Genomic DNA, 19,783 nt, shown 5'->3' on the forward strand with positions numbered 1-19,783 from the left:
CGAGAGTTCTGGGTCCCGATTGTTAGCACAGAGCTTGGGCTCTTGGTGTAACCCTGGTCTCTGTTCTGGGAGCATGCCCAGCACAAAGTCAGATATGAAAATATGCAGCCCCACGTTAAAAAAAAAAAGCCCATTATGGTGCCGACGTTGCTGGACTTCAGGACAGGTAAGTGTCCTATTATTAAAAGCCAGCAGCTTCAGTATGTGTAGCTGCTGGCTTTTAATTTTTTTGGGGGCGGACCTCCGCTTTAAGGACATGACATGGCCTAGCCAGTCTCCAGACCTTAATCCTATAGAAAATCCAGGGAGGAAGCTGAAACTTCGAGTTGCCAAGCGATAGCCAAGAAACCTTAAGGATTTAGAGAAGCACTGTTATAAAAAAAGATTTATTGCGCATGGGGATTGGTACTTACAAAAAATACGATAAAAGCAGGCATAAACATGGAGCTGTAGATGCAGAAAACGCTGTTCATAGCGTGTATTCCACCAGACTGGAAGTGACGTCAATCAGAACTAGAAATTACGTGAAGCCTGAAGTGACCCCTAAACTGAAAAGCTGGGGGTTGTTTCGTTCTGGTGAGTGGGGACACATAAGGGGGTGTTTCTGCACACCTGAAAGTCTGTGAAGCAATTTGCACTTTTTCCACTGTTGATTAATACTTCAGTCACATTTATTTGGACTCTTATATTTATTTTGTTTCACTTACATTGTGTGTTGCGAGCGCTGTAAATCCGTATCCACAAGAAACGTTTAACCTCTGTGCTTGCCACCTAGGGTTTCTCCACCAAGTACTAAGACATGTTTTACTTGGGGATCAAATATTTATATTACTGAACTGCAACTTAATTTATAGCAGTTTTATGTATTTTTCTGGAATTTTGGTTGATATCCTGCCTCCATCATTTAAAATACACCCTTCATTTCTTTGTAAGTGGGCAAATTTACAAAATCTATCTATCTATCTATCTATCTATCTATCTATCTATCTATCTATCTATCTATCTATCTATCTATCTATCTATCTATATAGATATGATGTAGATACAAGTTGGTCTTGAGCTCTATCAAAAGGCATGAAGAAATCACTGGAGTACAGTATTTTCCAGGTCACATTTTAATGACACATATAGGGTTATATGCTATTTTAAACATAGTTTGGTGCAGTATATCATGTTTACAAAGCCTCAACAACTTAAAGAATATGTAAACCTAGCATTTCATATTTCTGTGTGCCTGCTATACCATGTACCTGCACAAAAAAGTATCCTCTTTTCTTTGTAATGCTTCCTTTGTGTGAAATCCCTGGTGTTCATGCCAGCCCTTCTGCTTCCCTATTAATAACTGCCCACACTAAGCAGAAGAACACACTGTGGTCAATTCTTTAGCTGGTGCTTTTTTTTTGGGGGGGGCTCAAACTAACTGAAAAACTCATCAATTGCAGCCTCATTGTGCCATCAAATGCCGCCACTGTGCCATCACATGCAGCCACTGTGCCCCATCAAACGCAGCCACTGTGCCCCATCAAAAGCAGCCACTGTGCCCCATCAAAAGCAGCCAATATGGCCATCAATTGCAGCCACTATGCCCATCACTTGCAGCCACTGTGCCCATCAAATGCAGCCACTGTGCCCATCAAACGCAGCCACTGTGCCCATCAAACGCAGCCATTGTGCCCATCAATTGCAGCCACTGTTCCCATTAATTGCAGCGCCTGTGCCCATCATATGCAGCCTGTGTCCGCATCATATGCAGCTTGCCCCGATCATATATATAGCCCGTGTGCCCATCATATGTAGCCTGTGTGCCCATCAATTTCAGCGCCTGTGCCCATCATATGCAGCCTGTGTGCTCATCATATGCAGCTTGTTCCCATCATATGCAGCCTGTGTGTCCATCATATGTAGCCTCTGTGACCCATCATATGTAGCCTCTGTGACCCATCATATGTAGCCTGTGTGCCCATCATATGCAGCCTCTGTGACCCCCCCACTCGCCGTCTGACCTGCACACACTTACCCCATTCTGGTGGCGAGTTAACAGCGGTAAGCTGTTGGAAATGCAGCAGATGACAGCGGCGAGCTCCTGTGTCCTCCACAGATCTCTGTCCTCTGCGGTTCCATTCCTCTGCTCTCTTGCATTCCGTTAGGCGTCCAATCAGGACGCCTGTGCCTTCAGCCAATCAGGTGACGGGTATTAGATCCACGCCTCTTGATTGGCTGAGAGGTGGTTCAGTGTTAGCAAAGCAAATATTAATTTGCTTTGCTAACCCACCTGGGTGAACTGGGAGCGCAATGCTTTGCGCTCGCAGTTCACCTTTTTTTGAAGCCTATTAGAGCCTATGGCTCTAATCGGGTGTATCGAAAACATCCCCCACCACTTTAATTCAGGCACCCAGTGACCGAAAAGGGGACAGTGGCCATGGATAGATTAATGCAATGCATGAATCTATCCATTATACACAGAGGGGGGTCGCTGGAGAGAGGGGGCAGCACTCGTGCGCCCTTATGGACACACTGCCACTGCTGGGAACTCAGCCTGCTCTTCTCCAATGATCAAGCTTGACCTGACACCCCCCCCCCCCCCACATGCACGCAAACACACACACACACAGCCTTTCCCTACTGGGAAGTTCAGTTTAATGGTGCTTCTCCTCCCCCAGCTCTTATGCAGCTGAGAACAGATGGAATGTAATCACTTATAAAGGGGGAAAAGGAATTTATCATTTTTTTATATCTATACACAAATGTTTTGACTTTCATTTCTATTTTAAACTGTTTTGCAAGGTGATCGTTTACAATCACTCCAAATTCACTTAGCATTATATCAGAATGTCCTAATTAATTTTACCTTTTACAGGAGATTCTCGGGCGAATGAACAGCTTGGTCTTACAACATTCCAAACACTCTTTCTTCGGGAACATAACCGCATTGCCTATAAGCTCCATGAATTAAACCCTCATTGGTCTGGGGAGACGTTATACCAACAGACCCGCAAGATCATAGGGAGCACTATGCAGGTGTGTAACTTTAATGGACCACAGTTATCAAAGCATATGATAAATAACCTGCACTTTTTTTCCCCATATCCAGAAGTTTAAAAGTGGACCTTCAGTTTAAATCAACTGAGTACATTCAGGTGCATTAAAAAAGGCATGTAAATTTGTCGTTTTTTTCTTAGAAAGTAGCCACAGTTTGAGTAGAAAAGGCTGTCCCCTGCCAACAAGCTGCAGGTAAAACCCTTGCTTTCTGTGTGGAAGCAATGGACTACAGAGGTCCAATATGTCCTCTGCTGAGTCAGAGCTGGAGCTCTCCAATTAGCAGGGAGTATGAGCTTTCTCATAGCAGAGCTACTTGAGCTATAGAGACCATTGCATCATTCCACAGTACCAATACCTAAAAAAGTTGGGCCTTTTAAATTCCCAAAATATCTTGGATTTTTATAATACTGTACAAGTTTCTGAATAAAATGAAATCTAGATTTCATATATTCTGCTTTTTTTTCTTCCCTTTTTTGCACACCTAGTTCCTACTCAAGTTAAGAGCAGACTTTCACACCTCTCCTGGGAGAGCTGCCTAATGCCGTGTACACACGGTCGGACTTTCCGGCGGAAAAAGTCAGACGGAATTCCGATCCTGTGTGGACTTCATCTGACTTTTTTTTTTTTAAATTCTGATGGACCTAGAAATAGAACATGTTTTAAATCTTTCCAACGGAATCAATTTCTATCGGGAAAACCGTTCGTCTGTATGCTGTTCCGACGGACTAAAAAAAGACACAAGGGCAGCTACTGGCCATTGAACTTCCTTTTTCTAGTCCCGTCCTACGTCACCGCATTCTAAACTATCGGACTTTGGTGTGATCATGTGTAGGCAAGTCCGTTTCAGCGAAACTCCATCGGAACTCCGTTGGAAAGACCGTCAGAGATTATTCTGATGGAAAAAACAGTCATGTGTATGCGGCATAAGGGTAATTATTCACTCTTTGCTGCTTAACCACTTCAGCTCTCGGAATGTGTCCTATCGGACCGTGTTGTCGGATAATCCGACTGTGTGTGGTATGCATCAGACTGATTCCGTCGGAATATCCGTCGGACCCAATTTTCCAACTTGTTGGAAATATTTTCCGACAAACTGGTCCGATCGGACATACTGCGATCATGTGTAGAGAATTCCGATCGGACAAAGTGCCACACATGCTCAGATCAAATTCCTACACCAAAGCTATTGGCTATTAGCCTGAACGTAGTCCCGTCGTAACGAAATAACGTCATCACGTTCTGAATGATTGGATTTTCCGACAACTTGGTCCGAACGTGTGTATGCAACAGTTTCGGACACAATCCGTCGGACAAAATTGGCAGAATGTCTGACCGTGTGTACAGGGGCTTATGGTCCAAAGCAATTTTCAAATTTCTGCTATGAGCCTGTTTATTCAGTGATAATTATTTCACTATTTTAAGATAAAACAATACATACAGGTCTATTGTTTTTTTTAATGCTAAACAAGGCTTTCTTTTTGTGACTATTGTCCTGCAACAATTATTTTTTTCCTCAATCCTTAGACAAGTAAATGAAATAAAACTAAACAAAAGGCACATTTTCTTTTTTTGAGCAGTGTTAGTGTAAAAATAAATAGTGTTATTGCACATAAACAATGTGCATTTTATTCTACAATATGTCCTGTTTAAAACAAACAAGTTCTAACTCTATATTCCCAAGGGAATTTGTGAATTTGTGATCACTGGTATCTAATCTGGAACACTTGATTCAAATTTTCTTGAATTTGAAATAGAGGTAAATGAAGTAGTGTATTTACTCTTTACCATGTGACATCTGTATGGATATGCTGGAAAAACAAGTCTGATCCTTGAAGGACCCACTTCACAACTTACAGGACTTTAAAGCGGAGCTCCACCCTAAAGTGGAGCTTCCGCTCATTGGAACCCTCCCCCCCTCCGGCGCCACAAATGGCACCTTTCAGGGGGAGGGGGGTGCAGGTACCTGTACAGTACAGGTATCTGCACCCACGTCCGGCATAGATATCTGCAGAATATACGCCCCTTTCCGCAGAATCTACGCCCCTTTCCGCAGGTCCCCCGCTGTCTGCTGGGAAACACACCATCCTTATTGCGCAGAGCGACTCGCGCATGCGCAGTAGGGAACCGGGAAATGAAACCGCAAGGTTTCACTTCCTGATTCCCATACCCAAGATGGCGGCGGCAGCACCCGAGAGACGATTGAGAGATCGGCTTCGGGTGCCGACATCGCGGGCGCGCTGGGCGGTTAAGTGTCCTTATTTTAAAAGTCAGTAGCTGCAGTATTTGTAGCTGCTGGCTTTTAAAAAAAAAATGGCGGAACTCCCGCTTTAAGTGGTTGTAAACCCTGTTACACCACTTTTACCTATGGGTAAGCTTATAATAATTGTTGTGGGCTGTTGGCGCTACCTCAGGCTGGTGTTAAATCCGAACCTGCCTTAACCATTTATTATCCCTAAAGGCTATATGTATATATATATATTGCACCCGTGTTTAATATTGTATTCCTATTATTGTGATTATACCAAAAAAGGTTTTTTTCTTTATATCCTTAATCCAACCAAATGTGACTATACACCACTTCTGTTAATTACCACATATAAATTCACTGGTTTCAAAAGAGCTGAAAACAAAAGCCATACCCAAAACACAGAAAATCAAAAACCGAATAATATTCACACTATTCTGTGATGGTGAAAAAAATCCCTATATATATGGGAAGTATAACATCTATACCTCCACTGCACGTGCACAATCCTTGTGCTAATTGTTATTTATTATACTATAAAGGCCCCCAAGCCTTAATAGCTAGATTTGTGTGTACCACCAAAACCTAAAAAATGCAACCTTATTCAAAACCAAAAAAAAATTCTTATAAACAAAAAACAAAAAACAGAAAATGTGAAAAAATAAATGTGAACAGAAACATATAAAAAATCATATATATAGTCCAAAGATAGTCTTTCTTCAGGTATTCCCAGAAGTACAATTATTTTGCTTCAAGTGACAGGAAGGTGACTTTTGTGATTATGCCTATTTATTGGTGACTTCCGTGCTTTTCCCCCTCAAGGGTCCCCACTCACCGAATCCACGCACCCCCTAGGGGGTTACACGCCTGTAATCTGTGTTCCACTTTATTGAGGATCCCACTGCTTGGCTCTGTCTTCAACAGGTCCTCTCCAGGATTTTTAAAGGAGATGGGAGAAAAACTCTCTTGTCCGCCAGTAGTTCCTCAAAATGAAAAAAATCCACTCATGGTGTAGTATTTTGGTTTACTAAATACTTAAGTTGGGGAGAAGGGGAGCAAGCTACAAAAATCTTAAAAAACTTAAAAAAAGGAAAGATTTTCTTTATAAATATGTATATATGGTGGGAGACTGGTAGCCACTTAAAAAATGCTTTATTGCAGAAAAATTATTACAAAAAGATAATAATTAAAAAACTTTTCCATATGCCACAAAAATTTCTGCACAACACTTTGTACAAAAAAATCTTTTTAGATTTTCCACAACATTGCAATCTATAACAGTTGCACTGCAAAAAAAAATTTCTTATATATGTATAGCAGTCATACACTTCAGAAGATATAAAAAATAAAAATAAAAATATATAAAAAATTGTATAAGAAAGCAACAATACAGTCCTTCTTTATATACTTATGTATAGCAGCGCTGTGCTCAGTCATATGAGGCCTATATCCCTAAGTATACACCCTCCTTCTATGGTGGGGAGCTCTGATCTCTCTTTAGGGGGTACCGTTTTCCAAATATAAAGAAGGACTGTATTGTTGCTTTCTTATACAATTTTTTATATATTTTTATTTTTATTATTGCCAATTCTTTTTGATTTTTTATATCTTCTGAAGTGTATGACTGCTATACATATATAAGAAAAATTTTTTTTGCAGTGCAACTGTTATAGATTGCAATGTTGTGGAAAATCTAAAAAGATTTTTTTGTACAAAGTGTTGTGCAGAAATTTTTGTGCCATATGGAAAAGTTTTTTAATTATTATCTTTTTGTAATAATTTTTCTGCAATAAAGCATTTTTTAAGTGGCTACCAGTCTCCCACCATATATACATATTTATAAAGAAAATCTTTCCTTTTTTTAAGTTTTTTAAGATTTTTGTAGCTTGCTCCCCTTCTCCCCAACTTAAGTATTTAGTAAACCAAAATACTACACCATGAGTGGATTTTTTTCATTTTGAGGAACTACTGGCGGACAAGAGAGTTTTTCTCCCATCTCCTTTAAAAATCCTGGAGAGGACCTGTTGAAGACAGAGCCAAGCAGTGGGATCCTCAATAAAGTGGAACACAGATTACAGGCGTGTAACCCCCTAGGGGGTGCGTGGATTCGGTGAGTGGGGACCCTTGAGGGGGAAAAGCACGGAAGTCACCAATAAATAGGCATAATCACAAAAGTCACCTTCCTGTCACTTGAAGCAAAATAATTGTACTTCTGGGAATACCTGAAGAAAGACTATCTTTGGACTATATATATGATTTTTTATATGTTTCTGTTCACATTTATTTTTTCACATTTTCTGTTTTTTGTTTTTTGTTTATAAGAATTTTTTTTTGGTTTTGAATAAGGTTGCATTTTTTAGGTTTTGGTGGTACACACAAATCTAGCTATTAAGGCTTGGGGGCCTTTATAGTATAATAAATAACAATTAGCACAAGGATTGTGCACGTGCAGTGGAGGTATAGATGTTATACTTCCCATATATATAGGGATTTTTTTCACCATCACAGAATAGTGTGAATATTATTCGGTTTTTGATTTTCTGTGTTTTGGGTATGGCTTTTGTTTTCAGCTCTTTTGAAACCAGTGAATTTATATGTGGTAATTAACAGAAGTGGTGTATAGTCACATTTGGTTGGATTAAGGATATAAAGAAAAAAACCTTTTTTGGTATAATCACAATAATAGGAATACAATATTAAACACGGGTGCAATATATATATACATATAGCCTTTAGGGATAATAAATGGTTAAGGCAGGTTCGGATTTAACACCAGCCTGAGGTAGCGCCAACAGCCCACAACAATTATTCAATTTTCAAACCCAGGTTGTTTTATGCAGCCTGTGGTTTTCAGGGAGGCAGCAACCTCATAAAAACAATTACATTTTTTTGCGAAATTAATTATTAAGAGAAAAAGGATCTGGGGGTACATAAATATTCATATATATCACTGTTCGATTGTAGCCTATTCCATAAGCGCGGCTTTTTTTGCATAATTAAGCTTATAATAAGGCTTACCTGCAGGTTCCCTTGAATATCTCCTAAACTTGTACAGTTTAGGAGATATTCACTGTATCTGCATGTGCCGACGTCATCGACACATGCGCACTGATGGTGGGTGATCATAACGTTATAGCTGATTGGTGTGTGTGTACATATACATTTACTGTATATTGTCATCTGGAAAGCCCAAGACCGCCAGCCAGCCACTTGTAAAAGTGAGTAATCTTCATTGCACTTTTAAAACACATAAACCTAAAGTGTCTTTCTTTGGAAAACCTAAAGCAAACAGCTTAGAACTAACATCAGCCAGGGTGTTGAATTTGCATGGTAGATTTGGTATGGTTTGTGCTTCCTGGGTTGGGGTACTTTAAATTTTACCTCACCAATCGTTTCTGCCACTTTGAATAGTCCATGCCACCTGGCCAGGAACTTACTTTCGACTGTGGGCATAAGTGCACTCACATGGAACTGTCTAAGCTGGGTTGTACAATAATCTTTGTGCTACTTGTGCTTTCTGCAAATGTTGTCTTCTCTCCCATCTGGGTTAAATGTTTCGCCACCATCCTGTGCAGAGAAGATACTGTTTCTCAGGTTTTTTTTTACCAGTTCAAGCAACCAAAGTGACCTTCACCCGTACATCAACTTGAGAAACCAGAGAATACTGTAAACAGACATGGGCCAAATGTTCGGTCGCAGCAGAAATTTTGAACATCGCAAAAGTTTGTAACCGAATAATGAACTCCATTAAAGTCCATTTAAAGACCATTTAAAGACCATTTTGAAAGCTTATATACAAGTAATTGGGCATACAATGGTTATGGGGGTCTGGGTACTGCCCTGGGGGACATGTATCACTGAAAAATTAAGTTTGTAAAAAAACATAATTTTTAAATGAGCAGTGATTTACTGATGCTTAAAGTAAAACCATCAAAATGAGAAATACAAATAAAAACAAAAAATCCTTTAAATATAGTGCCTAGGGGTCCCCTTAGTCTGCCTGTAAAGTGGTGCAGCTGTACCTTGTATAGAACCTGCTGCAGCAATAATGATATTTATAAAGCCAAAAAATGGCATTTTCCCTGCAAGCTTTCTTTATTTTGCACACAACAACTTGGGGAGCCAGTCTGTGTGATGAAGTCACAATTTAGTGCACTCGGAACAAAATTAGAGATTTTTTTGGATAAATTCTGGTGTTATTTTCACAGACTTTGGATAGAAGTAACAGCTGCACAAAAATTGGGCTTTGGGTGTTAGTGGTGCTTTCACATCGTAACCCTATAGAGATACCCTTGATGAAAGCAAGAATTGGCCTTGCTAACCCAAAATTGAAATTATATTCCTCCGGCCAAACAGTGGCAGAGAAATTGGTCTTTGGGTGTCGGTGGTGCCTTCACACCAAACCCTATACAGGTACTGTTGATGAAAGCAAGAATTGGCCTTGCTGTCAAAAATTGAAATGATATTCACCTGTCAAAGTTTCTTCCCGATAAAATCAACACCCACAAAACTAGGCAGCCTAGACAGTCTTACACAGATTCCACATGACAAAAAAACGTAATCGTCAACATCGGCATCAGAGTTTGACGGCTGCTGCTAATCCAGGACTGATTAATTTTGATACATGTAAGCTGCTCCACTCCACTGAGAGATTCCCCCGTCGCTGGATATGATCATCCATCGCTGGACCCCGGAGATCCGTCGCTGGATAGCAAGAGTGGATTAGCACCGCTGGAATCTTTTTTTTTTTTTTCATTTTTAATAAAGGAATTTTTCAAAAGTGTGTTTGTCTTATTTAACCATTTTGACACTTTCTTTGTGAAATGGTAGGGGTACTTTTGTACCCCCTTACCATTTCAAACAGGGGGGGGCCGGGATCTGGGGGTCCCCTTGTTAAAGGGGGCTTCCAGATTCTGATAAGCCACCCGCCCACAGACCATCACAACCAACGGCCAGGGTTGTGAGGATGAGGCCCTTGTCCTTATCAACATGGGGACAAGGTGCTTTGAGGGGTCACAGACCCCCAAAGCATCCTCCCAATGTTGAGGGTATGTGGCCTGGTACGGTTCAGGAGGGAGGGGGGGCCGCTCTCTCGTCCCCCCCTCTTTTCCTGCGGCCTGCCAGGTTGCGTGCTCGGATAAAGGGTCTGATATGGATTTTTAGGGGACCCCCACGTCAATTTTTTTTTAAAATTTGATGCGGGGTTCCCCTTAATATCCATATCAGACCTGAAGGGTCTGGTATGGATATTTGGGGGGACCCCCACGTCAATTTTTTTTAAAATTTGACACGGGGTTCCCCTTAATATCCATGTCAGACCTGAAGGGCCTGGTAATTGAATTTAGGGGAACCCCCACGCTTTTTTTTTTTTTTTTTTTTTTTTTTAATCAATGAATGAATGAATTGTCGGCTAATACAGAGAACACTCATTGAGTGTTCTCTGTATTACGGAGACCCGACAATTTAGCCGCAAGTGATTTTAAAAGACTTTTTTTCCTGCACAAATGACACTTTGTGCAGCGACAGTTCTAAGCACCAGAAACATGCGCCCCTTCACAGGCATACTATAGATACCCCCCAGCTACGAAATTTAAAGGAATATTACACTTTTATTGTTTCACTTTAATCATTATTAAAATCACTGCTCCTGAAAAAACGGCAGTTTTTAAAACTTTTTTTTGCATTGATCCATGTCCCCTGGGGCAGGACCCGGGTCCCCAAACACTTTTTAGGACAGTAACTTGCATATTACCCTTTAAAATGAGCACTTTAGATTGTGAACGTTCGAGTCCCATAGACTTTAATAAGGTTCTAAAGTTCACACGAAGTTTAGGTCTGTTCGCAGGTTCTGGTGCGAACCGAACAGGGGGGTGTTCGGCTCATCCCTACTCATGACCCAGTAACCCAGTGGATCGTCAACTGGAAAGTTTGCAGAGGCATGAGAAGCAGGCTCCTTGGCGTCACTGAAGATTATAGTATCTGGAACTGCCTCCCCCCAGCCGTATACTACTCCCAAGGGCTCTGGGGATAGAAAACCATCTGTTAAGGGTTGACATATGTCTTCCTCTGCTTCAATGCCTCCAAATCTGCCAGAATCCTCCTCCTCCTCCCTCTACTCTTGTGTGTTGTGTGGTATCGCAAGAATGGTGTCTGCATAAAGCGGATCTTGAGAGGAAAAGAAGTCCTCCTCTTCCACCCACTGCTCTGCCTCCAGTGCCCTGTCCATAATGCCATGGAGAGCCTGCTCCAGCAGGAACACAGTAGGGATTATCCATTGTCATGGCTCACCATCCTTGTCAGCTACTCAAACGGTGACAGTACTATGCATGCATCCTTTATCAGCAGCCTTTGGCGTGGGGAGAAAAAAAGCTCAGCCGGCCTGAGCCTGTCATTGTGCCATACTCACACAGGTACTCGATGGCGGCCCTCTGCTGCATGTACAGCCGCTGCAGCATTGCCAAATTCGAGTTCTACCTGGTGGACATGTCACAAATCAGGCGGTTTACAGGCAGGTGGAATTCCTGCTGAATTTCAGCCAACTGAGCACTGGCTGTGTATGCCTAAAATGGCTACAGACTTTTCTGGCCAGCTTTAACAGATCTTCCAACCCTCGGTACATATTTAACAAATGCTGCACCACCAAATTGAGGACATGTACCAGGAATGACACATGTTTCAACCTTCCCTGTCTAAGTGTGGACAGGTAGTTTGTGCCATTACCGCACACCACCAATCCTGGCTTCAGTTGGCATGGCATGAACCACCTCTGCAACTGCTCCTGCAGAACTGCAAGAATCTCTGCTCCAGTATGGCTCTTGTCCCCGACACAGACCAGCTGAAGCACTGCATGGTGCTTTTTAGCCTGACTCATTGAATAGCCCCTTAAACGCTTAGGGGGTACTGGTGGTTTATAGGACAATTCAGTAGAGGAGGGCATGGAAGTGGAGGAGGGAGTGGAACTGACAAATCTCACATCACCACTAGCTGTATGGAGACGTGGCTGCACAACAAGCTGCAGCACTGAGCTCTGTCCGGCATCCTTCCGAATTACAAGCAGAGTTACCCAGTGTGCTGTGAATGAAATATATCAGCCCTGACCATGCTTGCTGGACCACGTGTCAGCAGTAATGTGAACCTTGAGGCTGACTGCCTTGCCCAACGATGCCACAACATTACCTTCCATGTGATGGTACAGAGCTGGAATAGCTTCATGTGCAAAGAAATAGCAACTGGGAACCTGTTATGCCCTGTACACACATTCAGACATTCCGATGACAAAATCCGTTGGATTATTTCCCATGGATTTTGCCCCAACCTTGTCTTGCATACACACGGTTGTTGGAAAATCCAATCGTTTAGAACGCGGTGACGTACAACACGTACAACGGGACTATAAAAAGGGCAGTAGCCAATAGCTTTTGTCTCGTAATCTATTCTGAACATGCGTGGCACTTTGTCCATCGGAATTGTCCACACACGATCGGAATTTAAACGATCGGATTTTGTTGTGGGAAAATTTTAGATCCTGCTCTCAAACTTTGTGTGTCGCAAATTCCGATGGAAAAAGTCAGATGGAGCCTACACACGATCGGATTTTCCGACAACAAGATCCGATCGCACCTTTTCCATCGGAAAGTCCAACCGTGTTTTCAGGGCATTATTGTGGTACAGCACCTTAAAGAGGAAGTAAACCCTGATGGGTTTACTTCCTCTTTCATTCCCTGCAAAGGCAAAGCATAATGGACTACTATGCATCGCATAGTAGTCCATTATGTGTCACTTACCTGACAGAGGAGCCAGCGAAGTCACCGCTGTCCCCTGTAGTCCGGCGCTTCCATCTTCTCGGTGGGGTCTCACAGCTCCGCCGCTGTAATTCGGCGAAGCCGCGATGACGTCACTCCCGCGCATGCGCGCGGGAGCCGACACACGCGGCATCTTCGTCGTTGACGATGCCACGCTCAGTGCGTCTGCGCGCTGCTGTCTACGCATGCGCCATAGACAGCGGTGCCTGTCTTCGGGCAAATATCTCCTAAACCGTATAGGTTTAGGAGATATTTCTTGGACCTACAGGTAAGCCTTAATCTAGGCTTACATGTAGATCAAAGTGTGTTGTAAGGGTAGACACTGGGAATGTGGGTGGCAGTGACTGTATTTTTTTTTCGCTGCAGCAGATGGGGCAGAGAAATTTGCCTGCTATAACCTACAGCTGGCAGTGTGCTACTGGCAGCCATGCTGCAAAGACCTGTGACACCCTTCCCTATACTATCATTCCTGTCAGTGGAGGCTGCTGAAAGGTCATGAGGTATAGCTGGGGTAGACCAGAAAGGGGAGGAGGAGCAGAACTGTGCCCCTTTTGTGCGGCTTTCAGGTGCTCTTGTCAATAGACTGATTGGTGGGAGGGTAAATGCCTTGTCAAGCATGTAATACCCAAATGGCTGGTGTTTGTAATTTTCAACAGTGCGATCGGCTGCACGTGTGCTAAAAAAGCCCAGGCAGCTGAGCTGTGGGAATTGGGCCGGGAAATAATAGCCCCACAATCTGGGGGAATAGGGTGGCTGCTTTCCACTTTTCCATGATGGCGGCCTCGTTGGGGTTGTGCCTCACCCTCATTTTCCTCCTCCGCTCTATCCGACCCAAGTTGCATCAGTGACCTCATCGTCATCATCCCCTCCATCCTCATAATCAATGGAGCCAACTTGGCAATACATTGCAGCTGGGGGGAACATGACTGCCAATTTGTTGTTTAACAGGGTTCTCCCCTCTCTGTAAACTCATGTTCCTACCTTTCCCAACCTCAGAACCAACATCAGAATCAAGTAATGCCTGTGCATTGTCAAGGAGCAAGTGGCTGATGCTGTGTTCAAATAACTCATCTGACTCCTCCATGCATGATTTTGGGCAGTGGCGGGACAAGGCCATCCAGTGCCCAGGGCTAAGATGGCAAACTGCACCCCCCCGTCCCAATGTGTACTTACAGTTCCCATCTCGGTCTCAGTATAGCACTCACTGGGCATAGAGACAACTTCTCCTTTCCCTTCTCCTTTCCTTCTCCTTTCTGGTTATGTGATATGTCACATCACAAGGGGAGACTGGGGTGTGACTAATGCCGCGTACACACGATCAGACTTTCCGGCGGACTTAGTCTGGCAGACAAACCACCGGACTGTCTGCTGGACTGTCCGAACGAGCGGACCTGCTCACACACGGGACTTTTCCGGCAGACTAGATCCACCGGACTATCCTTCGTATAGTCCGCCGGACTATCCGCCGTACTTTTTGAAATGAAAAGACTTGCCCACACACGGAGAAAAGTCTGTTCATTTTGAACACGGCTCCAGGTAGCCGGGACTAGCGAAGGAAGTCAATTGACACATCGCTGGCCCTGTCACCTGGTATGGAGTTAAAGGGGAAGCCCTACACCGAAAAAACAGCGTGAAGGGTCCCCCCTAGGTCCATATCAGACCCTTATCCAACCCTTTAATAAGGGGGCCCCGGATACCGGCCCCCCACCCTATGTGAATGAGTATGGGGTACAATGTACCCCTACCCATTCACCTGTGAAATTTTTTTTAAATAAAACACAACACACAAGGGTTAAAAATAATTTATTGCACAGCTCCGGGGTCTTCTTCCGTCTTGGGGGGTCTTCTTGCTGGACTCCTCCGATATCTTCTGCTAGCTCTTTTACTAGCGGAGGAGCCCAGCTTTCTTCTTCGTCGCCTCCCTCTTCTTCTGACTTCGGGGGTCTTGTCCCCCTCTTCGATTTTTTTTTGCTGGGCCTCCGCGCCTTCTTCCAGCTCTTTTACAAGCAGTGGGCCGGTCTTCTATCACCGCCGCCGCCTCCTTCTGTTCTTCTCTTCTTCTTCCTTGAGGTGTTAACTTGTCGCTGTCTCTGGCCGCAATGACTAGGATGGGAATGCGGCAACTTATATAGGGACATCGCCGGGTGATGTCCCCACCCATTATGATGTCACAGTCCCAGAGGCAAGAAAAACCGAAAAGGGGGACAAGACCCCCGAAGAGGGGGACAAGACCCCCGAAGTCGGAAGAAGAGGGCGGCGACAAAGAAGAAAGCCGGGCTCCTCCGCTAGTAAAAGAGCTGTCCAGTCATGGCTCTGACAGTGCTATGTGTCCTGATCGGGCAAAGCTTTCATTGCTTCAGCCAATCATGGCTTCCAATACACTGTGCAGCGGGCTGAACAAACAGTCAAACGTCCCAATAATTTAGGAGTTCATCGAACGGACGAACAGCCAATGTTCAGCCCAGACTCATGCTCGGGCCAAGCCATTTTCCCAACACTAACTGTAAATCAGTCCTCTCTTCTCTGACCAGATTGCCCTAGATCCCCTCACCCTTCAGGACATATTCCCAGTTTCCGGTTATATATATATATATATATATATATATATATATATATATATATATATATATGCACACACACATACACATACACAGTGATACCTTGGTTCCTGGTAGGGATGAACCGAACACCCCCCGGTTCGGATTGTACCAAAACCTGCGAACTTTAGAACCTTGTTAAAGTCTATGGGACTCAAACGTTCAAAATCAAAAGTGCTAATTTTAAAGGCTAATATGCAAGTTATTGTCATAAAAAGTGTTCAGGGACCCGGGTCCTGCCCCAAGGGACATGTGTAAAGGCTGGCCGGAGGCCAGTCTGTATTTGTGGGAGGAGTCAGAGAGGCTATTTAATCCTCCTCCTCTATCAGGGCCAGTGTTGGCGCTTTCTGGGTTCAGAAGGGGTGGGGCCGGTACAAGTCACTTCAGGGTCCTGGCCAAGACATCTTCAGCTGGAACTGTGGGGGCGGTGCCTCTTGGAGCCCGCCCACCCACCCGCCTCGTTGCCCTGGGTACAGCTGACAGCACAACGGGGCCGCCCACTTCTCCTGGTGTTTGCTCGGGCGGGGTCGATCGATCGGCTGCCCGCCAGCCCACCAGCTCCCTTCTCCCTGAGCAGATCCAGATTCAGGAGGGGCCGCCCCGCCCTCTCCTCCACATGTTTGCGTGGGGGGAAGTTGATTGGCCGCCCGCCGACTCCCCATGCACATTCAGCTCCACGAGGGAGCTGCCCGTCTGGTAATCGGCCGCCCGCCAGCTACTCTCTCCCCATGCACATCTTGCTCCATGTGGGGGCCGCCCGCTGATTCTCCCGGTGTTCGGGAGGGGTGATCAGCCGCCGACGACTCCTCCCCCCATGCACATCCATTGCTATGAGACAGCTGCACGCCTGGTGTGGGGGGGGGGTGGGTTCAGCCGTTCCACTGATCTTCTTCTCATGTACATCTAGCTCCATGAGGGGGGCGAGCCACCAGTTTCTCCCAGTGCTCATGGGGGGGATGGGCAGCCACCCGCCCGTCGCTCCTCTCTCCCCACAAAACTGGCATCTCTGCAGCACAGTAACAGAGGACATCAGACCTACCCACAGCAGTCATGGCAATGGCCAGACGTGAGGTGACAGGTCTGCTGAGGTTTACAGTAGCTGTACCATGCTGGAGTATCATGGTGTAGTCGAATGTCATTCTCAAGCTTGCATAGGTCACATTCATTGTCAGCAGGGCTTGGCATACCTGGGAGGCTGGCAAGACAAGGAGGATGTAAACCATATACATTGCTGCTTTTACTTTATTTTGCTTTCTTTTGTCAGTGTTTCTATCATAGCATTTCCCAGGACTTCTGTCACAGCGTTTTTCTTTCACAGCATTTCTGCCCGGCATTTCTGTCATAGCGTTCTGCCCAGCATGTCTGTCATAGCGTTCTACATAGCATTTCTGTCAGCGTTCTGCACAGCATTTCTGTTACAGCATTTCTGCCCGGCATTTCTGTCATAGCGTTCTGCCCAGCATGTCTGTCATAGCGTTTCACACGGCATTTCTGTCAGCATTCTGCACAGCATTTCTGCCCCAGGGTTGCTGTCATAGCGTTTCTGCCCCAGGATTTCTGTCATAGCATTTTTCTGTCATAGCGGTCTGCCCCGGCATGTCTGTCATAGCGTTTCTGCCCCAGCATTTCTGTCATAGCGTTCTGTCCCAGCATTTGTCATAGCTTTCTGCCCCGGCATTTCTGTCATAGCGTTCTGCCCCGAAATTTCTGTTATAGTGTTCTGCCCCAGCATTTCTGTCATAGCGTTCTGCCCCGGCATTTTTTGTCATAACGCTCTGTCCCGGCATTTCTGTCATAGCGTTCTGCCCCTGCATTTCTGTCATAGCATTCTGCTCCTGCATTTCTGTCTTAGCGTTTCTGTCACAGGATTTCCGTCTTAGCGTTTCTGTCCCAGGATTTCTGTCTTAGCGTTTCTGCCCCAGGATATCTGTCTTAGCATTTCTGCCCCAGGATTTCTGTCATTGCATCCCTGCTTCAGGATTTCTGTCATTGCATCCCTGCCCCAGGATTTCTGTCATTGCATCCCTGCCCCAGGATTTCTGTCATAGCATATCTGCCCAGGATTTCTATCATTGCGTCATGCCCCAGCATTTCTGTCGTTGCGTCATGCCCCGGCATTTTGTCTCGCCGTACAGTCTCTGCGTTTCTGTCATAGCATTTCCTGCCCTAGCATTTCCTGCCCTAGCATTTCTGTCTTAGTGTTCTGCCCACTATTTCTGGCTCAGCGTTCAGTCTCAGCATTTCTGTCATAGCATTTCTGCTCCAGGATTTCTGTCATGGCATTGCTGCCTCAGCGTTTCTGCCCCAGGATTTCTGTCATTGCATTTCTGCCTCAGCGTGTTTCTGTCATTTACATTTCTGCCCAGGATTTCTGTCATGGCATTTCTGCCTCAGTGTTTTGCCATAGCGTTCTGCCCCAGGATTTCTGTCATTGCATTTCCGCCTCAGCATTTCTGCCTTATCGTTTCTGCCCAGGATTTCTGTCATTGCATTTCTGCCTCAGCGTTTCTGCCCAGGATTTCTGTTATTGCTTTTCTGCCTCAGTGTCCTGTCATAACGTTTCTGCCTCAGCGATTCTGCCACAGGATTTATGTCATTGCATTTCTGCCTCAGCGTTCTGTCATTGTGTTTGTGCCCCTGGATTTCTGTTGTTACATTTCTGCCTTAGCATTCAGTTTCAGAGTTTTCTGTCATAGCGTTGTTTTCTGTCATGGCGTTTCTTCCCCAGGATTTATGTCATTTAATTTCTGCCTCAGCATTCAGTTTCAGCATTTCTATCACAGCGTTCTGTCATAGCATTGCTATTCCTATTTCTGCCCCAGCATTTCTGTCTTAGCCTTTCAGCCTTGGTGTTTAGCCTCAGCATTTCTCAGAGGGGCGTTGTTCACTCATGGCATACTCCGGTAGCTGTTTTCAACTTCGTTGGTTGTCATGTCTCATCGTTTGTGTGTTCATGTTTTTACCTGGGGGGCAGTTAGCTAGGGCTCACACGTCAGGATCTGTCATGTCTACAGATCCATACAGGCTGAGGTTTCGTTTGTTAACGATTGTTGACCACAATCTTCTTGCCCGTATACCATACATCATACGATGCATGTTCATTCACCACACCTGTACGACTACCCACCACGGTCTGTGGGTACACTAGCCCTAAGTTTTCTGTTAATTAGCCGCCTCTGCGCTGCAAGTTACTCGGGCTCACTCACTACTTACATGGGGGGGGGGGGTTCAGTGGTCTTGACATTTCTGCTCATGTTCTCATTCTTAGGTAGGCATAGAGGGGCAGTATTGTTCTCATGTCTGGTTGTCTGCATCCATACCGATATCAACCATGCCTGCACTCACTTCCATCAGCCCTGCCCATTGCTGGGGCTAATTGATTGGTGCAGATGTTGTTTCGCCACTGGGCTCACCCTTGGGTCAGAAGCAGTCGTCAATTTTCTTTAGCTGACATCATCTTGCATAGAGGCCCTGGTTACCTCCCTGGTATTTATAGTCTCTCAGGGTGTGTCCTAAGCCATGGTCCTTAGGTGGTAGGTTTGGGCAACATCGTCATGATTCTGGATTCCACTCTCAGCTCCGATCTCTTGTCTAGGAGGTTGCCTGGAGTGCTGCTCAGGGAAGTTGGTCCAGTCATATTTTCCGATCCCCAGCCTGTTCCAGGTAGGGGGGGCTTCAGTCACTTTGGGTATGACTGTATCATACCATGGGACTTATTTCCCTGGGATGGAGTCTGACCCTCCTTCCTCGGTTCAGGATTCAGTCTCGGTTGTTAGGTCTCAGGCTGAAGCTTGATCCGATCATATCAGGTGGGACCAGTGTTGGCATGGTTTCGCCATGTTTGACGATGCTCATTGCCATGGCACCTACTCCATCACATCCATCAGGCATCCAGCATTTTGCACTCTTGCCAGTGGTCTTTTTTTGCACTCTCACTTCCTCATACCAAGTATGGGTAGGCCAGGGGTTGGGGGGCATTTCACTGAGCTACTTCACTGGTGTCCGTTGAAGTATTTCAATCTTCTTGGCCATCCTTTTGCAGGGGTTTCTCGGCCCAGCCCTTGCTCCCTTTCCCCCACATATCCTCTCATTCACAAGTA

At 44.9% G+C, this 19,783-nt stretch overlaps 1 pseudogene across 1 annotated transcript in view; it reads left to right on the forward strand.

The window, feature by feature from the left end:
• The window catches only part of LOC143984112 (myeloperoxidase-like), a 96,435-nt pseudogene that overhangs the window by 37,126 nt on the left and 39,526 nt on the right, over nt 1-19,783 (forward strand). The window contains exon 8 of the transcript XR_013274712.1: nt 2,858-3,018. The product of XR_013274712.1 is annotated as a myeloperoxidase-like (transcript). The remainder of the gene's footprint in view (nt 1-2,857; nt 3,019-19,783) is intronic.

Source organism: Lithobates pipiens, unplaced genomic scaffold, assembly GCF_037356315.1.
Source record: "Lithobates pipiens isolate NorthernLeopardFrog02 unplaced genomic scaffold, aLitPip1_a1.2 Scaffold_16, whole genome shotgun sequence".
NCBI classification, from domain to species: Eukaryota; Metazoa; Chordata; class Amphibia; order Anura; family Ranidae; genus Lithobates; species Lithobates pipiens.